General features: G+C 40.2%; 1 protein-coding gene across 2 annotated transcripts in view; it reads right to left on the bottom strand.

The window, feature by feature from the left end:
* Spata16 (spermatogenesis associated 16) overlaps window positions 1–27,873 on the bottom strand; it is a 344,381-nt gene that overhangs the window by 169,484 nt on the left and 147,024 nt on the right. The window lies entirely within an intron of this gene.

The raw sequence follows: 27,873 nt of genomic DNA on the forward strand, positions 1-27,873 counted from the left end.
ACCGCCAGACTGATTTCCAGAGTGGTTGTACAAGCTTGCAATCCCACCAACAATGGAGGAGTGTTCCTCTTTCTCCACATCCTCGCCAGCATCTGTTGTCACCTGAATTTTTGATCTTAGCCATTCTGACTGGTGTGAGGTGGAATCTCAGGGTTGTTTTGATTTGCATTTCCCTGATGATTAAGGATGTTGAACATTTTTTCAGGTGCTTCTCTGCCATTCGGTATTCCTCAGGTGAGAATTCTTTGTTCAGTTCTGAGCCCCATTTTTTAATGGGGTTATTTGACTTTCTGGAGTCCACCTTCTTGAGTTCTTTATATATATTGGATATTAGTCCCTTATCTGATTTAGGATAGGTGAAGATCCTTTCCCAATCTGTTGGTGGTTTTTTTGTCTTATTGATGGTGTCTTTAGCCTTGCAGAAGCTTTGTAGTTTCATGAGGTCCCACTTGTCAATTCTCGATCTTACAGCACAAGCCATTACTGTTCTATTCAGGAATTTTTCCCCTGTGCCCATATCTTCAAGGCTTTTCCCCACTTTCTCCTCTATAAGTTTCAGTGTCTCTGGTTTTATGTGAAGATCCTTGATCCACTTAGACTTGACCTTAGTACAAGGAGATAGGAATGGATCGATTCGCATTCTTCTACATGTTAACAACCAGTTGTGCCAGCACCATTTGTTGAAAATGCTGTCTTTCTTCCACTGGATGGTTTTAGCTCCCTTGTCGAAGATCAAGTGACCATAGGTGTGTGGGTTCATTTCTGGGTCTTCAATTCTATTCCATTGGTCTATTTGTCTGTCACTATACCAGTACCATGCAGTTTTTATCACAATTGCTCTGTAGTAGAGCTTTAGGTCCGGCATGGTGATTCCACCAGAGGTTCTTTTATCCTTGAGAAGAGTTTTTGCTATCCTAGGTTTTTTGTTATTCCAGATGAATTTGCAGATTGCACTTTCTAATTCGTTGAAGAATTGATTTGGAATTTTGATGGGGATTGCATTGAATCTGTAGATTGCTTTTGGCAAGATAGCCATTTTTACAATGTTGATCCTGCCAATCCATGAGCATGGGAGATCTTTCCATCTTCTGAGATCCTCTATAATTTCTTTCTTCAGAGACTTGAAGTTTTTATTATACAGATCTTTCACTTCCTTAGTTAGAGTCACGCCAAGATATTTTATATTATTTGTGACTATTGAGAAGGGTGTTGTTTCCCTAATTTCTTTCTCAGCCTGTTTATTCTTTGTGTAGAGAAAGGCCATTGATTTGTTTGAGTTAATTTTATATCCAGCTACTTCACCGAAGCTGTTTATCAGGCTTAGGAGTTCTCTGGTGGAATTTTTAGGGTCACTTATATATACTATCATATCATCTGCAAAAAGTGATATTTTGACTTCATCTTTTCCAATTTGTATCCCTTTGATCTCCTTTTGTTGTCGAATTGCTCTGGCTAGGACTTCAAGTACAATGTTGAATAGGTATGGAGAAAGTGGACAGCCTTGTCTAGTCCCTGATTTTAGAGGGATTGCTTCAAGCTTCTCACCATTTACTTTGATGTTGGCTACTGGTTTGCTGTAGATTGCTTTTATCATGTTTAGGTATGGGCCTTGAATTCCTGATCTTTCCAAGACTTTTATCATGAATGGGTTCATTCTCTCTTTAGGCATAAAAGTCTTTAGTGATTGCAGTAACCTTCATAATGTTTTCATTTACAATGAATCCAAGTCCACTCTTAGGTAAAACTACACCACTTCAGGAACAGTGTATGTAGCTTTGCAGGAAGCCCCTCCCTTCTGGTTCTTGCAGGGCATACACCATTCATTTCCTTTACCACAAGGACACCTCTGTAAGAACATATAAGTGAGCACATTGCTGTTATTGTTTTGGGCAAGCTGTTATTTGTAATTCATTAGCAAAATATCCCCCAAATATCCAGGAATGAAAGTCCATAGTTTTCTGGCTAGGAATGCCTGAAAAGAGCTCCAGTTTCTTCTACTAAATAAGCCAACACATGGGTTGGGTGGTGGGTAGGGTCACAGGACTCCAGATCCAGTCTAGAGGTTATTTTATTCTGGTGAACAGCTTTTCAAATGGAACTCTAGATTTTCACTAAAAATAGGATATGTCTATTCTCCAACTTCCAGTCATCTTTTAAATGATTTTGGGTCTACCTCTTCAAAGGGTCTATTATATTATAGTAGACTGCTACATATATATGATTGTTTCCTCCCTTTAAAAGTTAATCCAGTCAGGCAGGTCAATAGCCTGGCCAAGGGGGACCATCCTGTCAGGAAGCCACATTCACTTATGAAAATTTGTTTTCTTTCCCATAATCCTTGCAACCATGACACACCCTTCTACAGGGCACAGCTTTGCCACACTGTACTTCTTCCTGTTCCTTCTAACTTCTTTCTTTTTAAGAACACTTTTTCCCTAATGTTTAGGTTCTGCTTTTTCTCTCCAGTTCCTTTCTGTATGACAGACATCCATCTGTGCTTAACTGAATGCCATCCCGCACTCCATCTCTTCTTCATCCCCCTTCTCTGGACAGCTATTGAAATTTACAACTCACTTGCTCTGGGACTTGACTTGTGAAATTCTAATAATCTTGTCCTCAAGCTTAAAAAATAAAATTAGAAAAAAAAAACCCAATTGTTTTTCCATTACGTTCATTTTTCCATTACACTTATATATATGTCTATTGGCACCAAGTCCATCAGTTTTTGTTTCTCTTACTGTAGTTTTTTTCACTTTTGCAGAACAATTTTACAGTTACCGAATTCTAGGTTGGCGAATGCTCTAGTTTAAATGTTTATGCTCTTCCAAGATTCATGCTGAAATCTAAAACTCAATGCAATCACCTTAGGAGGCTTCTTAGAAAGTGATTTACTAAAGAGAGCCCAATCTTCTTGAATAGGACTAGTATTCTCATGAAAGCACTAGTGAGTTTGTTGTGTAGTGTCTGCTACCACAAGGCCCAGAGGTACCGTCTGTCAGAGGTAGGCCTTTGCTAAACATTAGTCTGTTTCTTTTTGTTGTTGTTGTTGTTTTTGTTTTTGTTTTTGTTTTTTTTTTTGAGACAGGGTTTCTCTGTAGCCCTGGCTGTCCTGGAACTCACTTTGTAGACCAGGCTGGCCTTGAACTCAGAAATCTGCCTGCCTCTGCTTCCCGAGTGCTGGGATTAAAGGCGTGTGTCACCATGCCCGGCTGGTCTTTGCTTCTTATCTTGAACTTCTTGCCTTTAGAGCTTCAATGAACCAGTTCCCCTTCCTTATAAAACACATAGTCTAAATTATTTCTTTATAGAACCTGAAGAGATTCAGGTCAGAGTTGGTATAAGAGTGGAGAGCTGCTACCATAAATACCATGAAAATTGTTGAAGCAGGTTTGGAATTGGGTATCTGGAACTGAAGAGCCTGGAGGATGCTGGAGGTGGGGGTTAGGAACTGAGGAAAGGCTTGTTCTGGTGAGAATTCAGAAGAAGCAAGCTGTAGAGAAAGCTACAAGGTTGTTAGAGGATAACCAAGTAGCTGGGAACAAAATATTGCTAGAAATCGGAACAACGAAGGCCATTTTGATAAGGGCTCAATGAACATTACCATATGCCAGTCCACAACCCTCAGGTCCTTATGTATGGGCCAAATGGATCCAACTACGCCATGGACATCCCTTTCAGAAGGAATAGAGTAAAACCTGGTGCACCCACATGGTGACACTCCCGAAGATGTGAAGAATGCAAGGGCTGCATGGACAAGATGACCTCTTGGTAGGTTCTAAAGGATTTCACGAAGAGCCTTGAGACCCAGACAGTCAAGTGTCTCAGGCTTAAACCACTAGAATCTTCACCCAAGACAAAGCCAAAGGGGACATGACTTCATTGAGACTTCAGAACTGAAGAGCCACCAATATGTGATTTCAATGTGACTTATAGAAACACCAAAAATGAGAACAATCATATTATAGGGACTGTGGAAATCATGGAGTACACCTTGTATAGAACACAGGAAACCAACTTCCACCACACTGTGCCTGCCTAGAAAGTGGGACAGGGAGGAAAAACATTTTTTTTCAGAGACCTTAAGTTTTAAAATTTGTCCATTTGGGTTTTGGACTCTCTTGAGACCCATGCATGCCTTTTAACTTTTTATTTTTTGCTTTTAAAATGGGAAATGTGTATCTTATGCTGGGCTTGTCATTGTACTTTAAAAGTATTCCAACTTGTTCAGCTTTACAAGTTCACAGCTGAGGGGGAGTTTGTCTCATAAAGAACTCTACCATGAGTCCCAGCCTTGTCTAACAGAATAGCATTTCGATACACTTTTGGATGTTAGGCTTTTCAGTTGATGCTTAAGTAAGTGAAGAGTTTGGGTGCTACCGCAATGAGTGCGTTTCGTATGTGGAGAACGTGATCTTCAGGTGGCTCTTGGTGGGATTCTTGTGCCTTTCCAAAATTTGTGTTGATATTTCCTTTCCCAGTGCAGTAGTGTTAAGAGATGGGGCCTTCTGAGGTAGGAGTAATCCATGAGAAACCTTATGACTATCCTTATGACTAGAGTTACTATCTTCATGAAAGAGTTTGAAGGGAGGATTCAGTTCATTTTTGTCCTGTTACAATTTCAAGATATACACCTTCTTTTTTCCCCCAGGTGTTCCCATTACACATATGTTTTGCCCTTTATATTTCACAGTTCTAGTATATTCTGTTCTAGTTTGACTTTTTTCCTGTTTTTTTCCTCATTAATTTATTTATCCACTTTACTTTCCGATTGCAGCTCTCCTTCTCCTCTCGATGCCATCCTCAAAGCCCTTACCTTCCATCTCCCTCCTCTCCTTCATCTCTGAGAAGGGAGAGGTCTCTCCCTGGGGACCTTTCTCATTGGGTACCCACACTGGCACCTCAAGTCACTGAATGACTAGGCACATCCTCTCCCACTGAGGTCAGTCAAGGCAGCCCAGTTAGGGGAACAGGATCCTTTGAGAAGTTCCACCCAGCAGCTGACCAAAACAGATGCAGAGACTCCCAGCCAAACCTTAAACAGAGCTTGGGAAGTCTTGTGACTGAGGTAAGGGAAGGATTGAGGAACCTGGAGAGGACAGGAAGACCAACAGAGTCAATTAATCTGGACCCTTAGGGGCTCTCAGAGACTGGACTACCAACAAACAAAGCCTAGACCTAGATCTAGTTTGACTTTTAATCTTTTAAAAGTAACTACTTTTTAAGTGTGGAAACTTATATTGTTATATCTGTAATCTAAGAAATTCTTTTCCTAGCCACACCAAGTCTTCTACGAGCATTCTTCAGTCTTGTCACAGTGATTTTGACTTCACTTCCTTTTGAGTCTTTCCTAGAACGTTCATGTCTCTGTTTATACTATTGATCTGCTCCAACACACTGGCTGTTGTTTGCATGAAGGCCCCTGTATATTACTCACAGTTAATACCCTTCCTGGTCTGATAATTCCAATATTCCTATCATATCTGATTCTGATCGACTTATTTGCTCTCTGTAAACTGTTCTAAGAAGTCACTGTGATGCACCGGGCAAAAGGAGCAGCTGTGGGTGTGCCTTCTCAGGTGCACTGGCAGGCTGTGGGAGGAAGCACTCTACTGTCCTTTGAGGTCTTCATCTTACAACAGCTCTTGTAGATGGACTATGAACATCACCAGCTGTTTCTTAGCTGTTGATTGCCCTGACCTCTTCACCTTGGGCATAACAGGAAGGCTATAGAATAGTAAGGTGTGTATTAGCATACATGAGACTCTGACAAAACCCCAGCAGGTTGGAGTTTGAGTACACAATATCTTCTAAGGGTAGTCCCAGCTAAGAATGCTCTACTGCTAATTGAATGGGTTCATTTCCTGTGACTTTGTGTCCCTGATGGATTTAAGAAGACACATTGGTTTTTATTTTTGTTCATTAACGTTGTCTTTGTTATTACCATGGAGTTGTGACTTCTAAGTTTCTTACATACTGGACTGGAAACCAGGAGTCCATTAGTGAATCTTGCCCACAACAATTATTACTGTGGTGTTTGCTTACATTGATTTCCTCTCATTCTTTCTATACTTATTAACTGGCATTCTGTAAGGAAATGTTTTTCTTTATGCTCTGTATACTTAGTTATTAAAATGTTTTTATATTACCATTGAATTATGGGTGTTCATTGAATTCAAGAATTATTATCTGATATTATCAATATTTAGTTTGAAACTCAATTACTTCAGCTTTGGCTCTTGCACATTACTTTTGCTTAATCCTGAGTCTACTAGGCATAAAAAAAATCTTCATATGGAAGCAGACAAGAGGATCTGGTTAACAATACTGAAGCTGGTGTTTTTGTTTTCTCTAAAAACACTGCTAACACCTAGAGGTTTGGTAACTGTGCTTTAATTGGGCACACAGCCAGGGGAAAGCAGACAACACCTGGACAGAATGAGGATTTTAGAGGCCATCACAGTAATGTTTCCTTTGGAGGTAACAGCGTCAGTGAAAGAATTAGGAGAAAGTTTCAAAGAAACTGTTGGGCATTCATGCCAGTATTGGCCTTGGATGTTGGAAAACCACATCAAATCTTACTTGAGAATTTCTAGACAGAGCTATGAGCATCCTGCTTGCAGGTCTAACAGTTTCTACAGGACACATGGAAGAGCAAAGAGTTAAAATGGACAGGGCATTCTTGAAAAACAATTGCTTGGGAAGATTATTTTGTTTTACCAGATACCAAGACATACCATAAAACCATTCTATATTGGATACTGTGGTCTTGGCGATGCAACAGACAAATATATGTATGAGCCAAATAGAGACCAGAAATCAAGGTATAATATACAGAAAGCTGATATTGACAGAGCTAATTTGGAAGCTGAATAGTAAAAGAATTCAGGAAGATGATGCCAAGGTAATCAGTTCATGGAGAACAGCTGTTTTATATGTCAAATCTCATAGGAAAATAAGTTATTATACCATTAAGTCAAACTTTCAAAGGCAAAGGAAACATATTATTTTTTAAATTTATTTATTTATTCCCGTGTATGATCACATGCATTATTAGAACACATGTTTGGAGATCAGAGGACATCTTTCAGGAGTTGGTTCTTTCTTTCCACTCTGTGGGTCCTAAGGATTCAACTATAGCATGGGATACATCTAGTCAGCTTTTTTGGACACAACTTGGAGTTATCCAATTAAGGAATTGCCTCTTTCTTATTAGCCTGCAGGTTAAGTCTGTGGGGGTATTTTCCTGACTGGAGATTGATGTGGGAGGGCCCAGTTTGCTGTGGGTAGTGCCACCCCTTGGAAGGTGATCTTGAGTTGATTAAGAAAGCAGGGTGACGGGAGTTAGCATTGGAAATTTCAACAAACTGAAGACAGACAAGGCCGCAAAGAAGCTCCTGGCTGACCAGGCTGAGGCTCGCAGGTCTAAGACCAAGGAAGCACAGAAACAATGGAGGAGTGCCTCCAGGCTAAGAAGGACGAGATCATCAAGACTCTGGCCAAGGAGGAAGAGACCAAGAAATAAAGCTTCCCCTGTGTCTGTACATAGTGGTGTACATAGTGGCCTCACATGGATCAGTCAGTAAAACTAAACAAGCCTTTGCCCTTTGAAAAGAAAAGAGGAGAAGAGAAGAGGAGAAGAAGAGAAGAGAAGAGAAGAGAAGAGAAGAGAAGAGAAGAGAAGAGAAGAGAAGAGAAGAGAAGAGAAGAGAAGAGAAAAGAGGCTGAGCAGGCCATGGGGAACGAATCAGTAAGCAGCAATCCCCCATGGCCTCTGTTCATTTCTTGCTCCCAGGTTCCTGCCTGGAGTTCCTGTTCCAACTTCCTTTTATGATGGATTGTAAGCTGTGAGCTGAAATAAACTCTTTCTTCCCAAGGTGCTTTTGATCACGGTGTTGATCACAGCATAGAAAGCTACATAGGGCAGGATACCTTAGAACCCAAGCAGTGGAAACTATAAAGGAGGTTCATCAAATTTGAAACATTAGACTGATCATTATCAAAAGATACAATAAAGAATGTCTTTGATAAATTGGAAGAAGTTGCCTACAATAAACGTTTCTATAAATTATTAGCTACCCAGAATTCACTGAAATCCTAAGGTCAATGATAAAAAGACAAATAACCTAATAAACATTTAAAATGGGAATTTCATAGAAGAAATATGATTAAGTGAGAACTGTATTAAAATATGGTGTAAAATATTTAAAATGTTCATCAGTAATTAATAAGATGAAATTGAGGACAAGGAGAGAATGGTGCTTCAGAGTCACTGAATACCAAACACACAGACTGATGGTGTGACCTGCACGCTTTCCTGCTGGGGTCCACCAGTGAAAAACAGTTAAGCTCAAATTTCAGACTTGACACTCATCAGCAATGAAATTTAACATATTCTTCAAACTCTAGAGACTCCTCATCAACAAAGTCTAGAAAATGGCTTCTTTGTAGTTATGAGGAATGGAGGTAATGTACAGAAAGAAATGGCCAGGAAGTTTGGCAGAATAGAGGGTCATAGATGGTGATCATGGAAGCCCTCATAAACCTATGGAGAGCTGCAGAATTGAGGGCAGTGTATCAGGGTTTGGACATCTGTCTTTGAAGCTTAGCATAATCACAACAGCAGAAATCACACATTGAGGACATACCATGCTGCAGACACAATTAGTTTTGTTATATTCATTATTTCATTTAATTCTCAGTATTATTTTTTAACATAATTTGTGTTCATATGTATTTATGTGTGAATACACATGTGTGACTGGATGCCAGGGGTATGTCAGGTATTTTTGCTGACCACTTCCATTCTTATTTTTTGAGACAAGCCTGGAGCTTGTCTCCTACCAAACCTGGAGCTCACTAATTCCTAATTCATGTAGACTTGCTGGCTAGCAAGCCTAGGGATTCTCCTGTCTTTGTCCTCAGTGCTGGGACTACAGATGTAGTCCCACATCTGGCTTTTATACGGGTGCTGGGGACCTGAATTCAGGTCCTCTTGTGTACATGGCAAACATTGAACTGACTGTGCCATCTCCCTAACTAGTGTGTCTTAGTTCTCTCCCTCTGACTCCTATTTCCCTTTTATTGTTGAGAAAACTGAAAGTTAAAGAGATTAACTACCTTTCCCAAGGTCATTTCTAGCCCTGGGAGTGGAGGACATTTCTTTCTGCCTCCAGTACAATTCTCTAGGGTAGATCATTTCTTAGCACATAGATCCAGAAACAGAGCTTTTGTTTTATAAGCAATTTTCATAATTAGTGGAATCAAGGTTAATTTATGTGCATAATAGTTTGATGAGCTGATGCCAGTATTAAAAAAAAAAAAAATAGTGTGGAAATATCAGTTGGTGCTCCAGACTGTGCTGCTATGATTTCTAACCTAAATGTTGGTTAAGGTATCTTTGTATTTTGACTGTTATGATGCAAAAGGAAGATGGGGAATTGGAACTATTACTAGCTAAACGAAATCTTCTAATTCTTTAAAATTTTGTGTTTCACTTTCGAACTTAGGGGAGTCTAATATTCTAATAACCAGCAGGAATACATAAACTATCGCTCAGAATCAAAGAGGATGATGTAATTCTTGCTATATTCATACATGCACACTCCCACAATAGGTAGAGTTTGGCCTTGCCAATTTCTTCAGTCAACCAGCACCTTGCCTTCTTAATCTTTGTGCACCAGTGGGCTCCCAAAGGCATTGTTTCTGAAAGCAAGACTGGGTTTAATAGTCGGGGGCAGCACAGCTCAGTGATTGTTGAACACACTTCAGCTTTGCTGTGTAGAATTCATTCTCTTTAAACATATTTCTCTCTCTCTCTTTCCTGCTCTCTCTCTCCTCTCTCTCTCCTGATTTCTCTCTCCTCTGTCTCTGTCTCTCTTTCTCTCTGTATAGAGTCCAGAAAATGATATTAGATCTCCAGAAGCTTGATTTACAACTAGATGTCAGCCAGAATCTGTTGTTGTTTTTTTTTTGTAAGAGTAACCAGTGTTCTTAATTACTGAGCCATCTTTCCAGCCCCATCATCTCCCAAGGAAGCTTTCTATGTTTTCACAGAGATGTTAACTAAAAACATTTTTATGTGTTGTGTATGAGTGTTCTACCTGAAGAAGTTTCCATACGCAAGTTACATGCCTAGTGCCTGTGGAAGCCAGAAGAGGGCAAATTCCCTGTAACCAGATTAACAGGTGACTGTGAGCCACCACATGGCTGCTGGAACTGAACCTGGGTCTTCTGGAAGAGCAGGCAGCACTCTTAACCACAGAGACATCTCTCCAGCCCCAAGATCTCTAATTTTTAGTAACAGCAAAAACAATGATAATAGCCTATTTAACTTGTGAGTATATTATGATAGGCCAAGTATTGTGTTAAATGCTTGATATAAGCTATCTCACTTAATTTTCATAATTATCTGTATCATAGATGCTGTTATCCCTGGCAGGCTATGGAACAAAGCATGGAGGTCTAGTTCTGTCTGATATACTGGTAGTCCCTGCAGATTGAACACTAATGCATTTGACAGTTCTCAAAATGCACCATACAGTTTCCCAGAGTTTAGTCTCATCCACTTTGGTTAAACATTGCTATATTTGTGTCTCTACATCCCATCTTTGTAGAAAATGTGTGATCACATGGACATCTCATTGAAGGAGATCACAGTCAGCAGGCATGATTTCTCTACATTTAAAAGATAGGTATTGGGGCCTTATTTGTTCCCTTTCACTGCCTCCACCCATTGCTTTTTCATGGGGTGTATATATATGTCCATGTGGGTGTGTGCACACATGTATATGTAAGTGCACATGTATGTGTGTGCAAATGAATATGGACAGCAGAGGATAACATCATGTGTCTTTCTCTTTTATCCACTCTATACCCTCCTTTTTGAGACAGTCTCTCATTGAACCTAGAGTTCATTGACATTGGCAGGCTGGCTGACCAATGAGCTCCAAGGATCTACCTATCTCTGTGATTCATGGTGCTAGGATTAAAGGTTGTGCCTAACTTTTTAATCATTTACATTTATTTACGTGTGTGTGTGTGTGTGTACATGTCATGGCATGCATGTAAAAGTTAGAAGAAAATTTCGGGGGTTGGTTCTCTCTTTTCACCACATGGGTTCCTGAGATTGAACTCAGGTTGTCAGACTTGGATAAAACCATCTTAACCTGCTAAGATTTTGCCATCCCCATGTCTGGCTTTTTATGTAGGTTCTTGGGATCCAAACTCAGAACCTAATTCTTACACAGTGGTCACTTTCCAGACTAAACCATTTTTCTGCACTCCAACCAGCTTTAAAAACAACTATTTTAAGATGCAAGATTAGATCTATACTTGGAAAAATTTCTCTGAACTCTGATATTGTATAAGTAACATTTGCAGGTACTATACCAGTCCATGAACTTTATATTTATTTGAAGGTAAATACAGATTCATAGCATGTTATTACTATTATTATGACTGTAAGCATTAGTGCAAAGTGTTTATTTTTCTCCAATAAATTTATTAATGACCATACCATCAACCAGGGTTTTTAAGAAATATTTTTAAATGTGAACACCAACCCAGATACAAACCCTTCAATTTACAATGGATCCCTGCCTTCAAGATAAGATAATGCAATAGTGGCACAAGGGTCATGGGAGTATCCAATCAACACCTGATATGAGTTAAGGACATTCCATAAAATGGAGGCCATACCTGACACTACTTGGGTGATCAAGACTCTGAGACTAGATAATCCAGTGACCCAGAGTAAATCCAAATACTACTGTTTTATTTTTAAAATAAAAGTAGCAATAAATGACTCCAAATGACACTTTGAAAAAGTTATAGAAAAGATGATGAGTGTCGGTAGTAATTTACTTATAATTTGGAACATATCTGAAAAGCCCAAATGAAGTCAGCTTGCTTTTCTTTATCTGTGATTCTTACAGCAATACTTTTGTTATACTATTAGATAATTACAATTCTGTAACTTTTGTTTTACAAATACTTATTTTTAATTATTTGTCTCTGTGGGTTTGTATACAAGAGTGTCCATGAATGGCAGACATGTTGGATTCCTCAGAGCTGGAGTTGCTGGTGGTTGTGAGCTGCCTGACTTGGGTTCTGCAAACTCAGCTCAGGTTCTTTGCCAGAGCAGCAAACACTCTTGTCTGTTGAGCCATCTCTCCTAGTCCCCAGGTTCTGTAATTTTAAGTCCTTAGGAAAAGGCATGAGTTCTGAGCCTGAAGCTTGACTGTCTTAACCATGATGCTGCCCTCTGAAACTGTGCCCACCACACCTCTACTGCTCACCTGAAGATATCATCAACCGTGGTTGAGAAGTGAAATGTTTAACTGTGAGGCCATGACCTATGACAAAGTTGGTCTCTACGAATATTGGCTTAGAGTCATACGCCATGCACAGCATTTTGGCAGCACCTAAAAGTGAGGATTAATACAGCTTTGTGATACCTATACTTGTGAAAGTCACCTAACAGTAGAGTGAATTATCACTGCCATCTCTCAACAAATGGCCCTCCTACATGTTTCATGTGACAAATGCCAGATCACACACAGCCTCTCTGTCAACAGCAGACAGAGTGGCCTCAGGAAAGAGATATAAGTGTAGGAACAAAAACTAGCCCAGAGACTTTATTCAACCTATTTGTCTTCGTATAGAAGAACTGATTTTACCTTGAAAACCTCGATGCTTTTTTAACACCTTGCATGGTGAATGAATAGGGTTTTTACACTTCTGATTGAATCAGAACTGGGTTCCAATAAAGTCCCAACACTGCTATCATCTCTTCAGAGTCACTTGTCTGGAGTCTACCTGTCAGAATCTTCCTTTGCAAGATACATAATGATCTCATTTAAAATCACAGAGTTCCATGACACCAGCAAGCTGACAGAGCTTGCTCCTGCTTGCTGTTATAATCCTGCTCTGGAGTGACTGCTTGTCTACAGTCACTGTCATATATTGCTAGATTCCTCAACACTTCACTTTATTTTTGGATCACTTCTTGGCAGACAGTGATTTATATATGCATTACTTCCAGCAGGATCAACCTGGAAGGAAAGAATGAGAAGACACAGGAGGAACAGGAGTCAGACAGGAGTAAAACCCTCAAAGGCCTCACGTGTTTGCTGGGTCTCATAAAACCCACTGGCTCCTGCCTCTAGGAACCTCTATTGTACAGCTTCTTAGTGAAGAAGCCATGGAAGAACACAGCCTGAAGTACTGTAAGTAATAGAGCTACTGCTTAGCCAAATAGGAACGAGTCTGAGGTCTCTTGATGCCCATAGTTAGCCCAGACACAAAATCTTGTGCTTTGCTGAAATATTGATATGCTAATATGTCCTATTTTAGGTACACATGACCAGTGATTCCTAAGAGACTCAATGTTAATGCATTTGCCTTTTGAAGGTATTGTACACACACACACACATATATATAGACCACATTTCTAGAACATTAAAGAACTCTGAATTGTCTCCAATTTAGTGTCAAAACAGAAAAAGAAAAGCAGCTGTAATGACTAATCAATCAAAAAAAAAAAAAAAGTAACAACCAGTAAAGGCAGATGACTGCAGGAGATCCATCAAGAACAGCTTACAAAGCTTGCACGGGGAATGATGCTGATTTCTGTGGAGATCCATTGAGAACAGCAGACAAAGCTTATAAGCAAAATGATGCTAATTTCCATAGGGCAAATACTGACAAAAGAGGGAGGCTGGAGAAAGAAGCCAGAAGTCTGAAACATGTAACAATGTGTGCTCAGTGGCTCAGCCTGTTTTATACTGTTTGGCAGAGTCACTAGAGAATACATTATGTGGAGAATAGAGGTTTATTTCTTATGGTCCCTGAGGTTGGCTGAGCAGATGTCAACAGTCTTCTCGTGGGAGGCTTAAGGGCATGAGAACACATCCATTCTCAGATGTGGTGGAAGGAAGTAGAGCAAATTCACCTTTATTAGGAACACCCTGCCTCAGTTACTAAGCTGTGCTTTCTATAATGGTGTCCGTTGAGTCATGCAGGGTAGCCCTCATGCTCCAGTCCTATTAGTATGGTCTCTATGGTTACACTTTCCAGACACCAAGATGCTGCATTAGTTACGAAGTTTCCAGTGACAAGCTCCCATGTGTCACCGGCACTCAAGCAGTACTGTGGCGAGGAGGACAGCAGTGGCCATGGGGGTGGAGTGGGGTGGGATTCAAGAGCAGTGTCAGAAGGTCAGAGGGCAAACTGAGAAGTGGGCAAGAGGGAGACTCGTGGTATAGCAACAACTATATAATTTCATACCATTCATCTGTTTGTTACACTTTTATACCCAACTTCACTGTAATTTAAAACTGCTCTGAAATCCAGTGCTTTGGTAAGGACATTGCTTTTGAAAGGGCAAGGACAAGACAGTTTGGGATAGCCTGTTTGTCAGTCTGTTTCTTCACAATACAGTACACATTATAAGATATTAAATACGAGCATTGAGGGGCCAGTGAGATGGCTTAGCAAGGAAAGGCACTTGCTGCCAAGCCTGACAACATGAGGTCCACCACTGGAACCCACATGGTGGAAGGAGAGAACTAATGTCTGAAAGCTGTCCTTTGACCTTCCCATGACTACTGTGGCGTACATATATGCTCATGTACGCAGACATAGGCACACACACACACACACACACACACACGCAGGCATGCATACATGCACAGAAACACACATACTAAGTCACAAATATAATAAAAAAGAAAGCATTATAAATTAACGAGTAGGCCAGATCATAGTTAACTTAAGTTTTTGAGCTTAACTCTGTGCACTTGGAATTTCAGTATACATTTAAAACTGGAGCAGAGGGGTGACTCTGGCTGCAAGCCTTGCGCCTGTGGACTCTTGGTCAACCCATCAGAAGATGGATTTGTTTAATGCCAACTGGTCAGGTTTATAAATACATTTACTTCCTAAGAGTCACTTTATTTTCCTTTCTGGGAAGTGTAAAGCTATCCTATAGACAGAGGTGAAGGAAGTCCAGACTCCAGACTTCATTAGGTTTTCTCTACCAAAGTTTTTATTGTTGTGGAATCTGAAGGTCAGAGTAGGTCAGCTGTTCAGTGGTGGCTCCCCAGACCTCAGTTTCCTTTCCATCATGGGTTAAAGCAGAAAAAAAAACCTGTCCTACTAAGTATGGGTTGTTGCTTATGTTGTAAGAAGTGAAAGATATTCATTAAATACATAAGTGTGGTCACTCTCCATGAACTGAGAAACAACCCTAAGAGTGATGACTTCAACTTTTGGAATAATGAGAATCCCCTAAAGTTAGAAACAGGAGTTCAGGGTAAGATGGAGGATCAGAAGCTGTCACTGTGTAATCCCTTGAAGAAGAGTCGGAGTGAGAAAAAAACAACAAAGAAAATCAAAAGAAAACCAATGGGCCCTGTCTCAAAGTAAGAGAGGGAGAGCTTGGGAAATGTACGGAGGCTGTGATGGACCAGAAAGGTGTGGAGAGAAAGAAGGAGACACACTGAAAACACTACATTGTCAGAGGGCTAGCTCCCTGGTTGGGGAGGGGAAACAGAAACCATACAAAACATCAGCCAAGTAGCCTGGTAAAGACCTTGACAGGCCACCCTCAGGACAAACCCTGGCCTCACAAGCATTAGGTCCAAGTGGCAGTTTGGGTGAGACAGTAACTCCGGTGGTTGCTGATCTGCAGAAGGGAATCCCAGCCTGTCATTCTGTGTTACATGGAGGACAGTTGCAGTACAGTAGGGAGAAGGCCAGACTCTGACAGAAAGCTTAGATGTCAAGAAGCTCAGTCTACTCAGGTGAAGGGAGGTATAAGGCACAGCCACCCTGCTTGAGCGTGGGAGCAGACCTCTTCACCTGATGAATAGCCCTGCAAGCACAAAGGTCCTGTCTGAGGCCAGTGGGCAAACCAGGTTCTGGAGCCACCTTTCTTCTGTCAGCTGCTGAAGAACCCAAGACTCTGAAGGACAGATGCTCTATTTGACATTCAAAATTACAGCCTTCCACCGGGGAAACCAAATGTCAGATGACCTTGAAAACAGAAAACAGGTCCTCTGGCTGTACACACCCTCATGTTGCTGTTTCTCACTCCCAATGTACATAGGACACACTCTCAGCCGGGCTCCGAGCCACCCTGAGGGTACGTCAGAAGGATGTGAGAATTTGCTCAGCCAACAGACTGCAAAGTTAAGTGTGGCCAGCAGAGGCCTGCCCCTGACACGCAAACAAGGAAGACACTAAAGAAAAGCCAGCTCTGGTGTCATAACCTTTGTCTGGCGCAGGCAAAAGCTACAGCAGAGATGAGAGAGCAGAAGTTCAACCCACTCCTCCCCACGCACATGACCAACAATCACAGATTTCTGAAGACCTCAGATATAGCTGCTCTCACTTCAGACCTTTATTTTCTTGCATTCTTTTAAAGTTATAACATAGACTTAAATTTTTTTTACTGTGTATGTTCATTTTATACGATGCTGCATTACATAAAACCATTTTCACACATATACATGTTACATACTGAGCATGCCCACCTACGCTCACCTCTGCTGTTTCTGCTCCCTCCCACGAGGTTCTCATTATTTCCCAGGATAGTTTTGCTTCTCCTCTCATATAACATATACACACATGGTGTCTTGTATCCACCTAAAATCTAGGAACCACAGATGAGGGAACACAGTACGTGACTGAGACTGGCTCACTTTGCTTGTCCTCAGTGAATCTATTTTCCTGCAAATGATTTCTTTTTGGGTAGCTGAAAAGTTCCACTGTTTCCATATTTTGTTTACCCATTCTGCTGTTGTTGCACACGTAGCTGGGTTCTGTAAGTTAAGTTCTTGTGAATGGTGCTGCAGTAAACATTGAGTTTTCTGATTTGGCGACTCAGATTCTCTTGAGTAAATACCCAGCTATTTGGGGTAAAATATCTGGGACAATTTTAGCTTGTCGAGAAAGCACCTCACTGACGTCCACAGTGCTGGCTTGTGTACATTCTGACCAGTGTATACAATAGTACCCTTTATTCCCAGCTTCTTTATTTACCAACTTCTGTAGTTTGTTTTCTGCCATTCCAATGGGAGATATGGAACCACAATGTAGGTTTAATTTGCATCTCTTGGGTGCTCAGGATTTTGAACATTTCCCTATTTTATTAGCTATTTGTATTTCATTTCATTGCATTGTCCATTCTTCTATTAGCTCACTTATTCCTTGGTTAATTTCTTTTTTTTTTTTTTTTGTTGTTGTTGTTGTTTGTTTTTTTCGAGACAGGGTTTCTCTGTATAGCCCTGACTGTCCTGGAACTCACTTTGTAGACCAGGCTGGCCTTGAACTCAGAAATCCGCCTGCCTCTGCCTCCTGAGGCTGGGATTCCTTGGTTAATTTCTTGTTTAGATGTTTTAGTTATTGGTGCACTTGTTAGTTCAGACACTAACAGGGATGTCATATATACTACCAGCAAAGGGTTTCTGCCATCCTTTCGTTCAATTAACTGTGTATGGCCTAAGCCCTTCAGAAGCTTGGTTGTTTCGAGAGTCCCATTTTCAGGGTGTTGGTGTCATAGTCAAGTGACCTGCATGATATTCAGAAAGTCCCTCCCCATGTCCTAATGTGTTCTCCCCACCTTCCCCTCTAACATTTCAGAGTTTCAGGCTGTTATAGCGAGGTCCCTGGTCCATTTACAATTGATTCTTTTTTTTTTAATTTTTAATATTTTTATTACATATTTTCCTCAATTACATTTCCAATGCTATCCCAAAAGTCCCCCATAGCGCCCCCCACTTCCCTACCCACCCATTCCCATTCTTTTGGCCCTGGCATTCCCCTATATTGGGGCATATAAAGTTTGCAAGTCCAATGGGCCTCTCTTTCCATTGATGGCCGACTAGGTCATCTTTCGATACATATGCAGCTAGAGACAAGAGCTCCGGGGTTCTGGTTAGTACATCATGTTGTTCCAACAATAGGGTTGCAGATCCCTTTAGCTCCTTGGGTACTTTCTCTAGCTTCTCCATTGGGAGCCCTGTGATACATCCAATAGCTGACTGTGAACATCCACTCCTGTGTTTGCTAGGCCCCGGCATCGTCTCACAAGAGACAGCTATATTTGGGTCCTTTCAGCAAAATCTTGCTAGTGTATGCAATGGTGTCAGCGTTTAAAAGCTGATTATGGGATGGATCCCTGGATACGGCAGTCTCTAAATGGTCCATCCTTTCATCACAGCTACAAACTTTGTCTCTGTAACTCCTTCCCTGGGTGTTTTGTTCCCAATTCTAAGAAGGTGCACAGTGTCCACACTTTGGTCTTCATTCTTCTTGAGTTTCATGCGTTTAGCAAATTGTATCTTATGTCTTGGTTATCCTAAGTTTTGGGCTAATATCCACTTATCAGTGAATACATATTGTGTGAGTTCTTTTGTGATTGTGTTACTTCACTCAAGATGATGCCCTCCAGGTCCATCCATTTGGCTAGGAATTACATAAATTCATTCTTTTTAATAGCTGAGTAGTACTCCATTGTGTAAATGTACCATAATTTCTGTATCCATTCCTCTGTTGAGGGACATCTGGGTTCTTTCCAGCTTCTGGCTATTATAAATAAGGCTGCTATGAACATAGTGGAGCATGTGTCCTTCTTACCGGTTGGGACATCTTCTGGATATATGCCCAGGAGAGGTATTGCTGGATCCTCCGGTAGTACTATGTCCAATTTTCTGAGGAACCACCAGACTGATTTCCAGAGTGGTTGTACAAGCTTGCAATCCCACCAACAATGGAGGAGTGTTCCTCTTTCTCCACATCCTCGCCAGCATCTGCTGTCACCTGAATTTTTGATCTTAGCCATTCTGACTGGTGTGAGGTGGAATCTCAGGGTTGTTTTGATTTGCATTTCCCTGATGATTAAGGATGTTGAACATTTTTTCAGGTGCTTCTCTGCCATTCGGTATTCCTCAGGTGAGAATTCTTTGTTCAGTTCTGAGCCCCATATTTTAATGGGGTTATTTGACTTTCTGGAGTCCACCTTCTTGAGTTCTTTATATATATATTGGATATTAGTCCCTTATCTGATTTAGGATAGGTGAAGATCCTTTCCCAATCTGTTGGTGGTTTTTTTGTCTTATTGATGGTGTCTTTAGCCTTGCAGAAGCTTTGTAGTTTCATGAGGTCCCACTTGTTAATTCTCGATCTTACAGCACAAGCCATTACTGTTCTATTCAGGAATTTTTCCCCGGTGCCCATATCTTCAAGGCTTTTCCCCACTTTCTCCTCTATAAGTTTCAGTGTCTCTGGTTTTATGTGAAGTTCCTTGATCCACTTAGACTTGACCTTAGTACAAGGAGATAGGCATGGATCGATTCGCATTCTTCTACATGTTAACAACCAGTTGTGCCAGGACCATTTGTTGAAAATGCTGTCTTTCTTCCACTGGATGTTTTTAGCTCCCTTGTCGAAGATCAAGTGACCGTAGGTGTGTGGGTTCATTTCTGGGTCTTCAATTCTATTCCATTGGTCTATTTGTCTGTCACTATACCAGTACCATGCAGTTTTTATCACAATTGCTCTGTAGTAGAGCTTTAGGTCCGGCATGGTGATTCCACCAGAGGTTCTTTTATCCTTGAGAAGAGTTTTTGCTATCCTAGGTTTTTTTGTTATTCCAGATGAATTTGCAGATTGCACTTTCTAATTCGTTGAAGAATTGATTTGGAATTTTGATGGGGATTGAATTGAATCTGTAGATTGCTTTTGGCAAGATAGCCATTTTTACAATGTTGATCCTGCCAATCCATGAGCATGGGAGATCTTTCCATCTTCTGAGATCTTCTATAATTTCTTTCTTCAGAGACTTGAAGTTTTTATTATACAGATCTTTCACTTCCTTAGTTAGAGTCACGCCAAGATATTTTATATTATTTGTGACTATTGAGAAGGGTGTTGTTTCCCTAATTTCTTTCTCAGCCTGTTTATTCTTTGTGTAGAGAAAGGCCATTGATTTGTTTGAGTTAATTTTATATCCAGCTACTTCACCGAAGCTGTTTATCAGGCTTAGGAGTTCTCTGGTCGAATTTTTAGGGTCACTTATATATACTATCATATCATCTGCAAAGAGTGATATTTTGACTTCATCTGTTCCAATTTGTATCCCTTTGATCTCCTTTTGTTGTCGAATTGCTCTGGCAAGGACTTCATGTACGATGTTGAATAGGTATGGAGAAAGTGGACAGCCTTGTCTAGTCCCTGATTTTAGAGGGATTGCTTCAAGCTTCTCACCATTTACTTTGATGTTGGCTACTGGTTTGCTGTAGATTGCTTTTATCATGTTTAGGTATGGGCCTTGAATTCCTGATCTTTCCAAGACTTTTATCATGAATGGGTGTTGGATCTTGTCAAATGCTTTTTCCGCATCTAACGAGATGACCATGTGGTTTTTGTCTTTGAGTTTGTTTATATACTGGATTACGTTGATGGATTTCTGTATATTGAACCATCCCTGCATCCCTGGGATGAAACCTACTTGGTCAGGATGGATGATTGTTTTGATGTGTTCTTGGATTCGGTTAGCAAGAACTTTATTGAGGATTTTTGCATCAATATCCATAAGGGATATTGGTCTGAACTTTTCTATCTTTGTTGGGTCTTTTTGTGGTTTAGGTATCAGAGTAATTGTGGCTTCATAGAATGAGTTGGGTAGAGTACCTTCTGTTTCTATTTTGTGGAATAGTTTGTGAAGAACTGGGATTAGATCTTCTTTGAAGGTCTGATAGAACTCTGCACTAAACCCATCTGGTCCTGGGCTTTTTTTAGTTGGGAGACTATTAATGACTGCTTCTATTTCTTTGGGGGATATAGGGCTGTTTAGATCATTAACCTGATCTTGATTCAACTTTGGTACCTGGTATCTGTCTAGGAACTTCTCCATTTCATCCAGGTTCTCCAGTTTTGTTGAGTATAGCCTTTGGTAGAAGGATCTGATGGTGTTTTGGATGTCTTCAGGATCTGTTGTTATGTCTCCTTTTTCATTTCTGATTTTGTTAATTAGGATGCTTTCCCTGTGCCCTCTAGTGAGTCTGGCTAAGGGTTTATCTATCTTGTTGATTTTCTCAAAGAACCAGCTCCTTGATTGGTTGATTCTTTGAATAGTTTTTCTTGTTTCCACTTGGTTGATTTCACCCCTGAGTTTGATTATTTCCTGCCGTCTACTCCTCTTGGGTGAATTTGCTTCCTTTTGTTCTAGTGCTTTTAGGTGTGTTGTCAAGCTGCTAATGTGTGCTCTCTCTAGTTTCCTTTTGGAGGCACTCAGAGCTATGAGTTTTCCTCTTAGAAATGCTTTCATTGCGTCCCATAAGTTTGGGTATGTTGTGGCTTCATTTTCATTGAACTCTAAAAAGTCCTTAATTTCTTTCTTTATTCCTTCCTTGACCAAGGTATCATTGAGAAGAGTGTTGTTCAGTTTCCACGTGAAGGTTGGCTTTCTATTATTTGTTTTGTTATTGAAGATCAGCCTTAGTCCATGGTGATCTGATAGGATGCATGGGACAATTTCAATATTTTTGTATCTGTTGAGGCCTGCTTTGTGACCAATTATGTGGTCAATTTTGGAGAAGGTACCATGAGGTGCTGAGAAGAAGGTATATCCTTTTGTTTTAGGATTAAATGTTCTGTAGATATCTGCCAGATCCATTTGATTCATAATTTCTCTTAGTTTCTCTGTGTCCCTGTTTAGTTTCTGTTTCCATGATCTGTCCATTGGTGAAAGTGGTGTGTTGAAGTCTCCCACTATTATTGTATGAGGTGCAATGTGTGCTTTGAGATTTACTAAAGTTTCTTTAATGAATGTGGCTGCCTTTGTATTTGGAGCATAGATATTCAGGATTGATAGTTCCTCTTGGAGGATTTTACCTTTGTTGTGTATGAAGTGTCCCTCCCTGTCTTTTTTAATGACTTTGGGTTGGAAGTCAATCTTATCAGATATTAGAATGGCTACTCCAGCTTGTTTCTTCATACCATTTGCTTGGAAAATTGTTTTCCAGCCTTTCATTCTGAGGTAGTGTCTATCTTTTTCTCTGAGATGAGTTTCCTGTAAGCAGCAAAATGTTGGGTCTTGTTTGTGTAGCCAGTTTATTAGTCTATGTCTTTTTATCGGGGAGTTGAGTCCATTGATATTAAGATATATTAAGGAAAAGTAATTGTTGTTTCCTGTTATTTTTGTTGTTAAAGTTGGCATTCTGTTCTTGTGGCTGTCTTCTTTTAGGTTTGTTGAGGGATTACCTTCTTGTTGTTTCTAGGGCGTGGTTCCTGTCCTTGTACTGGTTTTTTCCTGTTATTATCCTTTGAAGGGCTGGATTCGTGGAGAGATAATGTGTGAATTTGGTTTTGTCGTGGAATACTTTGGTTTCTCCATCTATGTTAATTGAGAGTTTTGCTGGGTATAGTAGCCTGGGCTGGAATTTGTGTTCTTTTAGTGTCTGTATAACATTCGTCCAGGATCTTCTGGCTTTCATAGTCTCTGGTGAAAAATTTGGTGTAATTCTGATAGGCTTGCCTTTATATGTTACTTGGCCTTTTTCTCTTACTGCTTTTAGTATTCTATCTTTATTTAGAGCATTTGTTGTTCTGATTATTATGTGTCGGGAGGTATTTCTTTTCTGGTCCAGTCTATTTGGAGTTCTGTAGGCTTCTTGTATGTTCATGGGCATCTCTTTCTTTAGATTTGGGAAGTTTTCTTCTATAATTTTGTTGAAGATGTTTGCTGGTCCTTTGAGTTGAAAATCTTCATTCTCATCCACTCCTATTATCCGTAGGTTTGGTCTTCTCATTGTGTCCTGTATTTCTTAGATGTTTTGAGTTAGGATCTTTTTGCATTTTACATTTTCCTTGATTGTTGTGCCGATGTTCTCTATGGAGTCTTCTGCACCTGAGATTCTCTCTTCCATCTCTTGTATTCTGTTGCTGATGCTCGTATCTCTGGTTCCAGATTTCTTTCCTAGGGTTTCTATCTCCAGTGTTGCCTCATTTTGAGTTTTCTTTATTGTGTCTACTTCCCTTTTTAGGTCTAGTATGGTTTTGTTTATTTCCATCATCTGTTTGGATGTGTTTTCCTGTTTTTCATTAAGGACTTCTACCTGTTTGATTAGGTTATCCTGTTTTTCTTTAATGATTTGTAACTCTTTAGCAGTGTTCTCCTGCAATTCTTTAAGGGATTTTTGTGCTTCCTCTTTACTGTCTTCTACCTGTTTACCAGTGTTCCTTAGTATTTCTTTAAGTGTGTTATTAAAGTCCTTCTTGAAGTCCTCTACCATCATCAGGAGATATGCTTTTAGATCCGTGTCTAGCTTTTCCGGTGTGTTGGGGTGCCCTGGACTGGGCGAAGTGGTAGTGCTGGGTTCTGATGATGGTGAGTGGTCTTGGTTTCTGTTAGTAAGTTTATTACGTTTACCTTTCACCATCTGGTAATCTCTGGGGTTAGTTGTTGTCGTTGTCACTGTTTAAAGATTGGAGCAGAAGCTGTGTTCCACTCACCAGCAGTCTCAAAATCCTGTGGCGGTGGTCGTGGGTAGCTGGCGGTACCCCGGTGCTGGTCCAGCCGGAAGAGGCCTGTGGTCCTACTCAGGCTGGTTTTCTACTTCCCTAACTAATGCAGTCTCAGGTCCCGCACGCAATTGGATTGGAGCAGAAGCTGTGTTCCACTCTCCAGAAGTCTTAAGATCCTGTGGCGGGTGTTGTGGGTAGCTGGCGATTGTCAGCCGACCCTGCGCCCTAGCTGCCCTGGTGCTTTTCTGACCGGAAGAGGCTTGTGGCCCTACGTAGGCCGGATTTCTGCCTCCCCAACCAAAGCAGTCTCAGGTCCCGCGTGATTGGACTGGAGCAGAAGCTGTGTTCCACTCACCAGCAGTCTCAAAATCCTGTGGCGGGGGTCGTGGGTAGCTGGCGGGTATCAGCCGACCCTGCGCTCTAGCTACCCCGGTGCTGATAAGGCCGGATGAGGCCTGTGGCCCTACTCAGGCCGGTTTCTGCTTCCCTAACTAATGCAGTCTCAGGTCCCGCACGCAATTGGATTGGAGCAGAAGCTGTGTTCCACTCACCAGAAGTCTTAAGATCCTGTGGCGGGTGTTGTGGGTAGCTGGCGAGTGTCAGCCGACCCTGCGCCCTAGCTACCCTGGTGCTTTTCTGACCAGAAGAGGCTTGTGGCCCTCCAATTGATTCTTTATATAAGGTGAGAAATAGGGGTCTGCTTTATTTTTCCGCATGTGGACATCCAGTTTTCCCAGAGCCATTTGTGGAAAGGGATGTTTTCAGTGTATATTTTAGCATCTTTTCCAAATATAGGGTTGCTGAAATTGTCATCATCTGCTTGGCATTAACTCTGGGGTCTTTTAGGCTTCAACATGTATTTTAAGATTTCTATTCCTTTAGAGAATGGCTTCGCAGTTTGGATGATATTCCACTGGATCTAGACTGCTTTTGAAAACATAGCTGTTTCCATAATATTAAGCCCTACACTCCAGGGGCACTGCCACCTCTCTATGTTCTGATCTTTACTGTCTTCTTTCACTGATTTCAAGTTCTCCTCATGGGGGTCTTTTGCTTCCTTGATTAGGTTTATTCCAAAGTATTCATTTGTTTTTCCTTGATTTCTTTTACAGCATGTTTGTTATTGGTATACAGGAAGGTTGGTGATTTTTGTATATTGATTTTGTATACCATCACATTTGCTGACAGTTTTTTTTTACAGCTATAAGAGTTTTCAGGCAAAGTCTTTAGGGAGTCTTTTGTGTAGAATAACATCATCTATAAATAAACATACTTTGATGTTTTCCCTTCTGGTTATATGCTTTTCATTTCTTCTTTTGTATTATTATGTTATCCAAAACTTCAATCCCAATATTGAATAATCATAGAGAAATGGTGTGATGGTTTGTATATACTTGGCCCAGGGAGTGGTACTATTAGATGGTGTGGCCCTATTTGGTAAACGCATGACCTTTTTGGAATAGGTGTGTCACTGTAGGTGTGGGCGTTAGGACCCTCATTCTAACTGCCTAGAAGTCAGTATTCTGCTAGCAGCCTTCAGATGAAGATGTAGAACTCTCATTTCCTCCTGCACCATGCCTGCCTGGATGCTGCCATGTTGCCGCCTTGATGATAATGGACTAAACCACTGAATCTGTAAACCAGCCTCAATTAAATGTTGTTCTTATAAGAGTTGCCTTGGTCATGTGTCTGCTCACAGCAGTAAAAGCCAAACTAAGACAAATGGACACTCAGGTTTTGTTTTTTGATTTGAGTACAAATGGCTTGGGTTTCTCCCTCCTTAGTATAATATTGACCTTAGGTCTGTCTGACACAGCATTTGTTCTGCTGGGATAAATTCCTTCTATTCCTAGTGTTTTAGGGGCTCTTATGATGAAAAGGTATTGGATATAGAGAAGACCCAGATTAATAAAATTAGAGATAAGAAGGGTAGTTATTACCTCTAATAATAGTTCATCTAAATTCATGGGATAATTAGGAATATTTTGAAAATCTATATTAAAAACTGGAAGATATACAAAAAGTAAATAATTCCCTACATATATATTGCTTACAAATTAAATCACGGAGACATAACAATTTAGACAGACCTACAACAAGCAAACAGTAAAATCAACAGTGATAAGAAAATTCCTAGAGCCGGATGAATTCACTGACAAAGTCTATCTCCCTTTTGAGTAATGTCTAATGTCCCAAGCTGTTCCATATAACAGAAAAAATAAACTATGACTAAAGTCACCCTACAAAACTAGCATTACCCTGAGATCAAACTGAATAAAGATACACGTAAGAAGAAACTATTATTCCCCAATGAATATTGACAACTTAATAAGATTCTTACAAACCAAATTCACAGAGACATGAAAAAAACATCTTCCATGATAAGGTAGGCTTCAGAATGCAGAGATGGATTAAAAGAAACAATTAAATAAATACAGTAGCCACAGAAACTGATTCAAAGGTGGAACTCTTAATATAACCTTAATAGATATAGAAATTGTATTTGATAAACTTCAATATTCCATCACAACAAAAGTCCAAAGAACATATGAATCAAAGAAATATATCTTAATAAGCTAAAGGGTACACATGAAAAAAAACCAGAGGCAACATTATGCTAAATAGGAAAAACAACCTGAAAGCATTTCTTCTAACATCAAGCTTAAGATAAGAGTGCTCTCTCTCTCCATCCGTATTCAATGTATTTCTAGAATACTTAGCTAGAGCAATAAGATAAGACAAAGAAATGAGAGGAATATAAATAGGAAAGGGAGAAGTCAAACTACTCTGCTTTCAGAGACCTGGTCTTATATATCAGACAGTAAAGACTCCATTAGAAAAACTTGCACACCACGTAAACACTTTCAATAAAGTAGTTAAGACAGAAAATTAAGATTCACATACTAGGAACTTCTCTATATGCCAGAGATGAACTTACTGAGAAATAAGGAAAAATTGTTTACTATAGCTTAAAAAAATCCTACAAAGGCAATGAAAAGACCACTCTGAAACAGCCTAGGGAGAGGACAACGACCTACAAATAATCCTAACCTAAGTGTAAAAGATTTTTGCAATGAAAACTTTAAGATGCTGAAAAGATTGCAGATGAAAATAGAAAACCAAAGGACTTCTCATGCTCATGGCAGTCGGAATTAATATTGTGAGAATGGTTATATTAATTACCAAAAGAAACCTATAGACCAAAGGCTAACTTCCATCACATTTCCAGTGGGATATTTCATAGAAGCAGGGGAAAAATCATAAAATTCATTTGGAAGCACAAAATCCTAACAGGCAAAGAAATTTTAAGCAGAAAGAGTAATGTTGAAGGGATTGCAATATCTGATTACAATTACAGTACAGAATTATAGAAACAAACAGCATGGGACCGGCACAAAATGAATCAAGAATCAGAAAAGAACAAAAGACTCATATACAAACTCACACAAATACAGCCATTCCAAATGCTGGGGCCTCTTAGGAGAGGAGAAAGTAAGAGATTGTTCACTGGCTAAGAAAAGTAGGCTGCTCTTCTAAGGGACCCAAGTTTGATTCCCAGAACCCATATCAGGCAGCTCACAGGCGCCAGTAACTCCAGCCCAGGGCTATTTAACACTGCTATCCTCTGCACTCATATGCACATACCTGCACACAGTACATCATTAAAATTAATAAAAATAAAATTAATAATAAGTAGACACAAGCAATTATAGAAAATAAAACACATGCCTAACACATATGTACACACACACACACACAGGCACATACACACATACACATGCATACAAGCACACAACGAAATGCACACACATACACAAGCACGCACAAACACACACATGCACACACACACACACACACACACACACACACACACACACACACACACCAGAGTTTAACACTCTCTGCTCTCTAGAGGAACTGGGCTCAGTTCCTATAACCCACATGCACATTGGAAAAGTGACAGCCTCTTTAACAAATGGTGCCAAGGAAACTGGATTTCCAGTGCAAAAGACTGAAACTAGATCCTCATTTCACTCCACATGAACATAATTTTAAATGTATTAAATACGTTACCATGAAACATGAGACTTTGGAAATGCTACAGGTAAATGTAAGGAAGCATGTCAGTATACCCACAGAGGCCGACAAGTCCTCTAACAGCACAGGAATTGATACCTGAGAGATTAAAAAGTGGAATTAAAACCCTCCTCACAGGAAAAAAATACCCCAAAGCCAAGAATCCCTTCCATCAGCAGAATGAAAAATCAGCCACAGAAAAGGACGAGAAAGGAAAGAGGATGGGACCACAGATTTTAAAATAAGCCAGTCTCAGAAAGATAAGCG

Source organism: Mus caroli, unplaced genomic scaffold (genome assembly GCF_978045245.1).
Source record: "Mus caroli unplaced genomic scaffold, Mus_caroli_1 scaffold_3, whole genome shotgun sequence".
In the NCBI taxonomy this organism is placed as follows: Eukaryota; Metazoa; Chordata; class Mammalia; order Rodentia; family Muridae; genus Mus; species Mus caroli.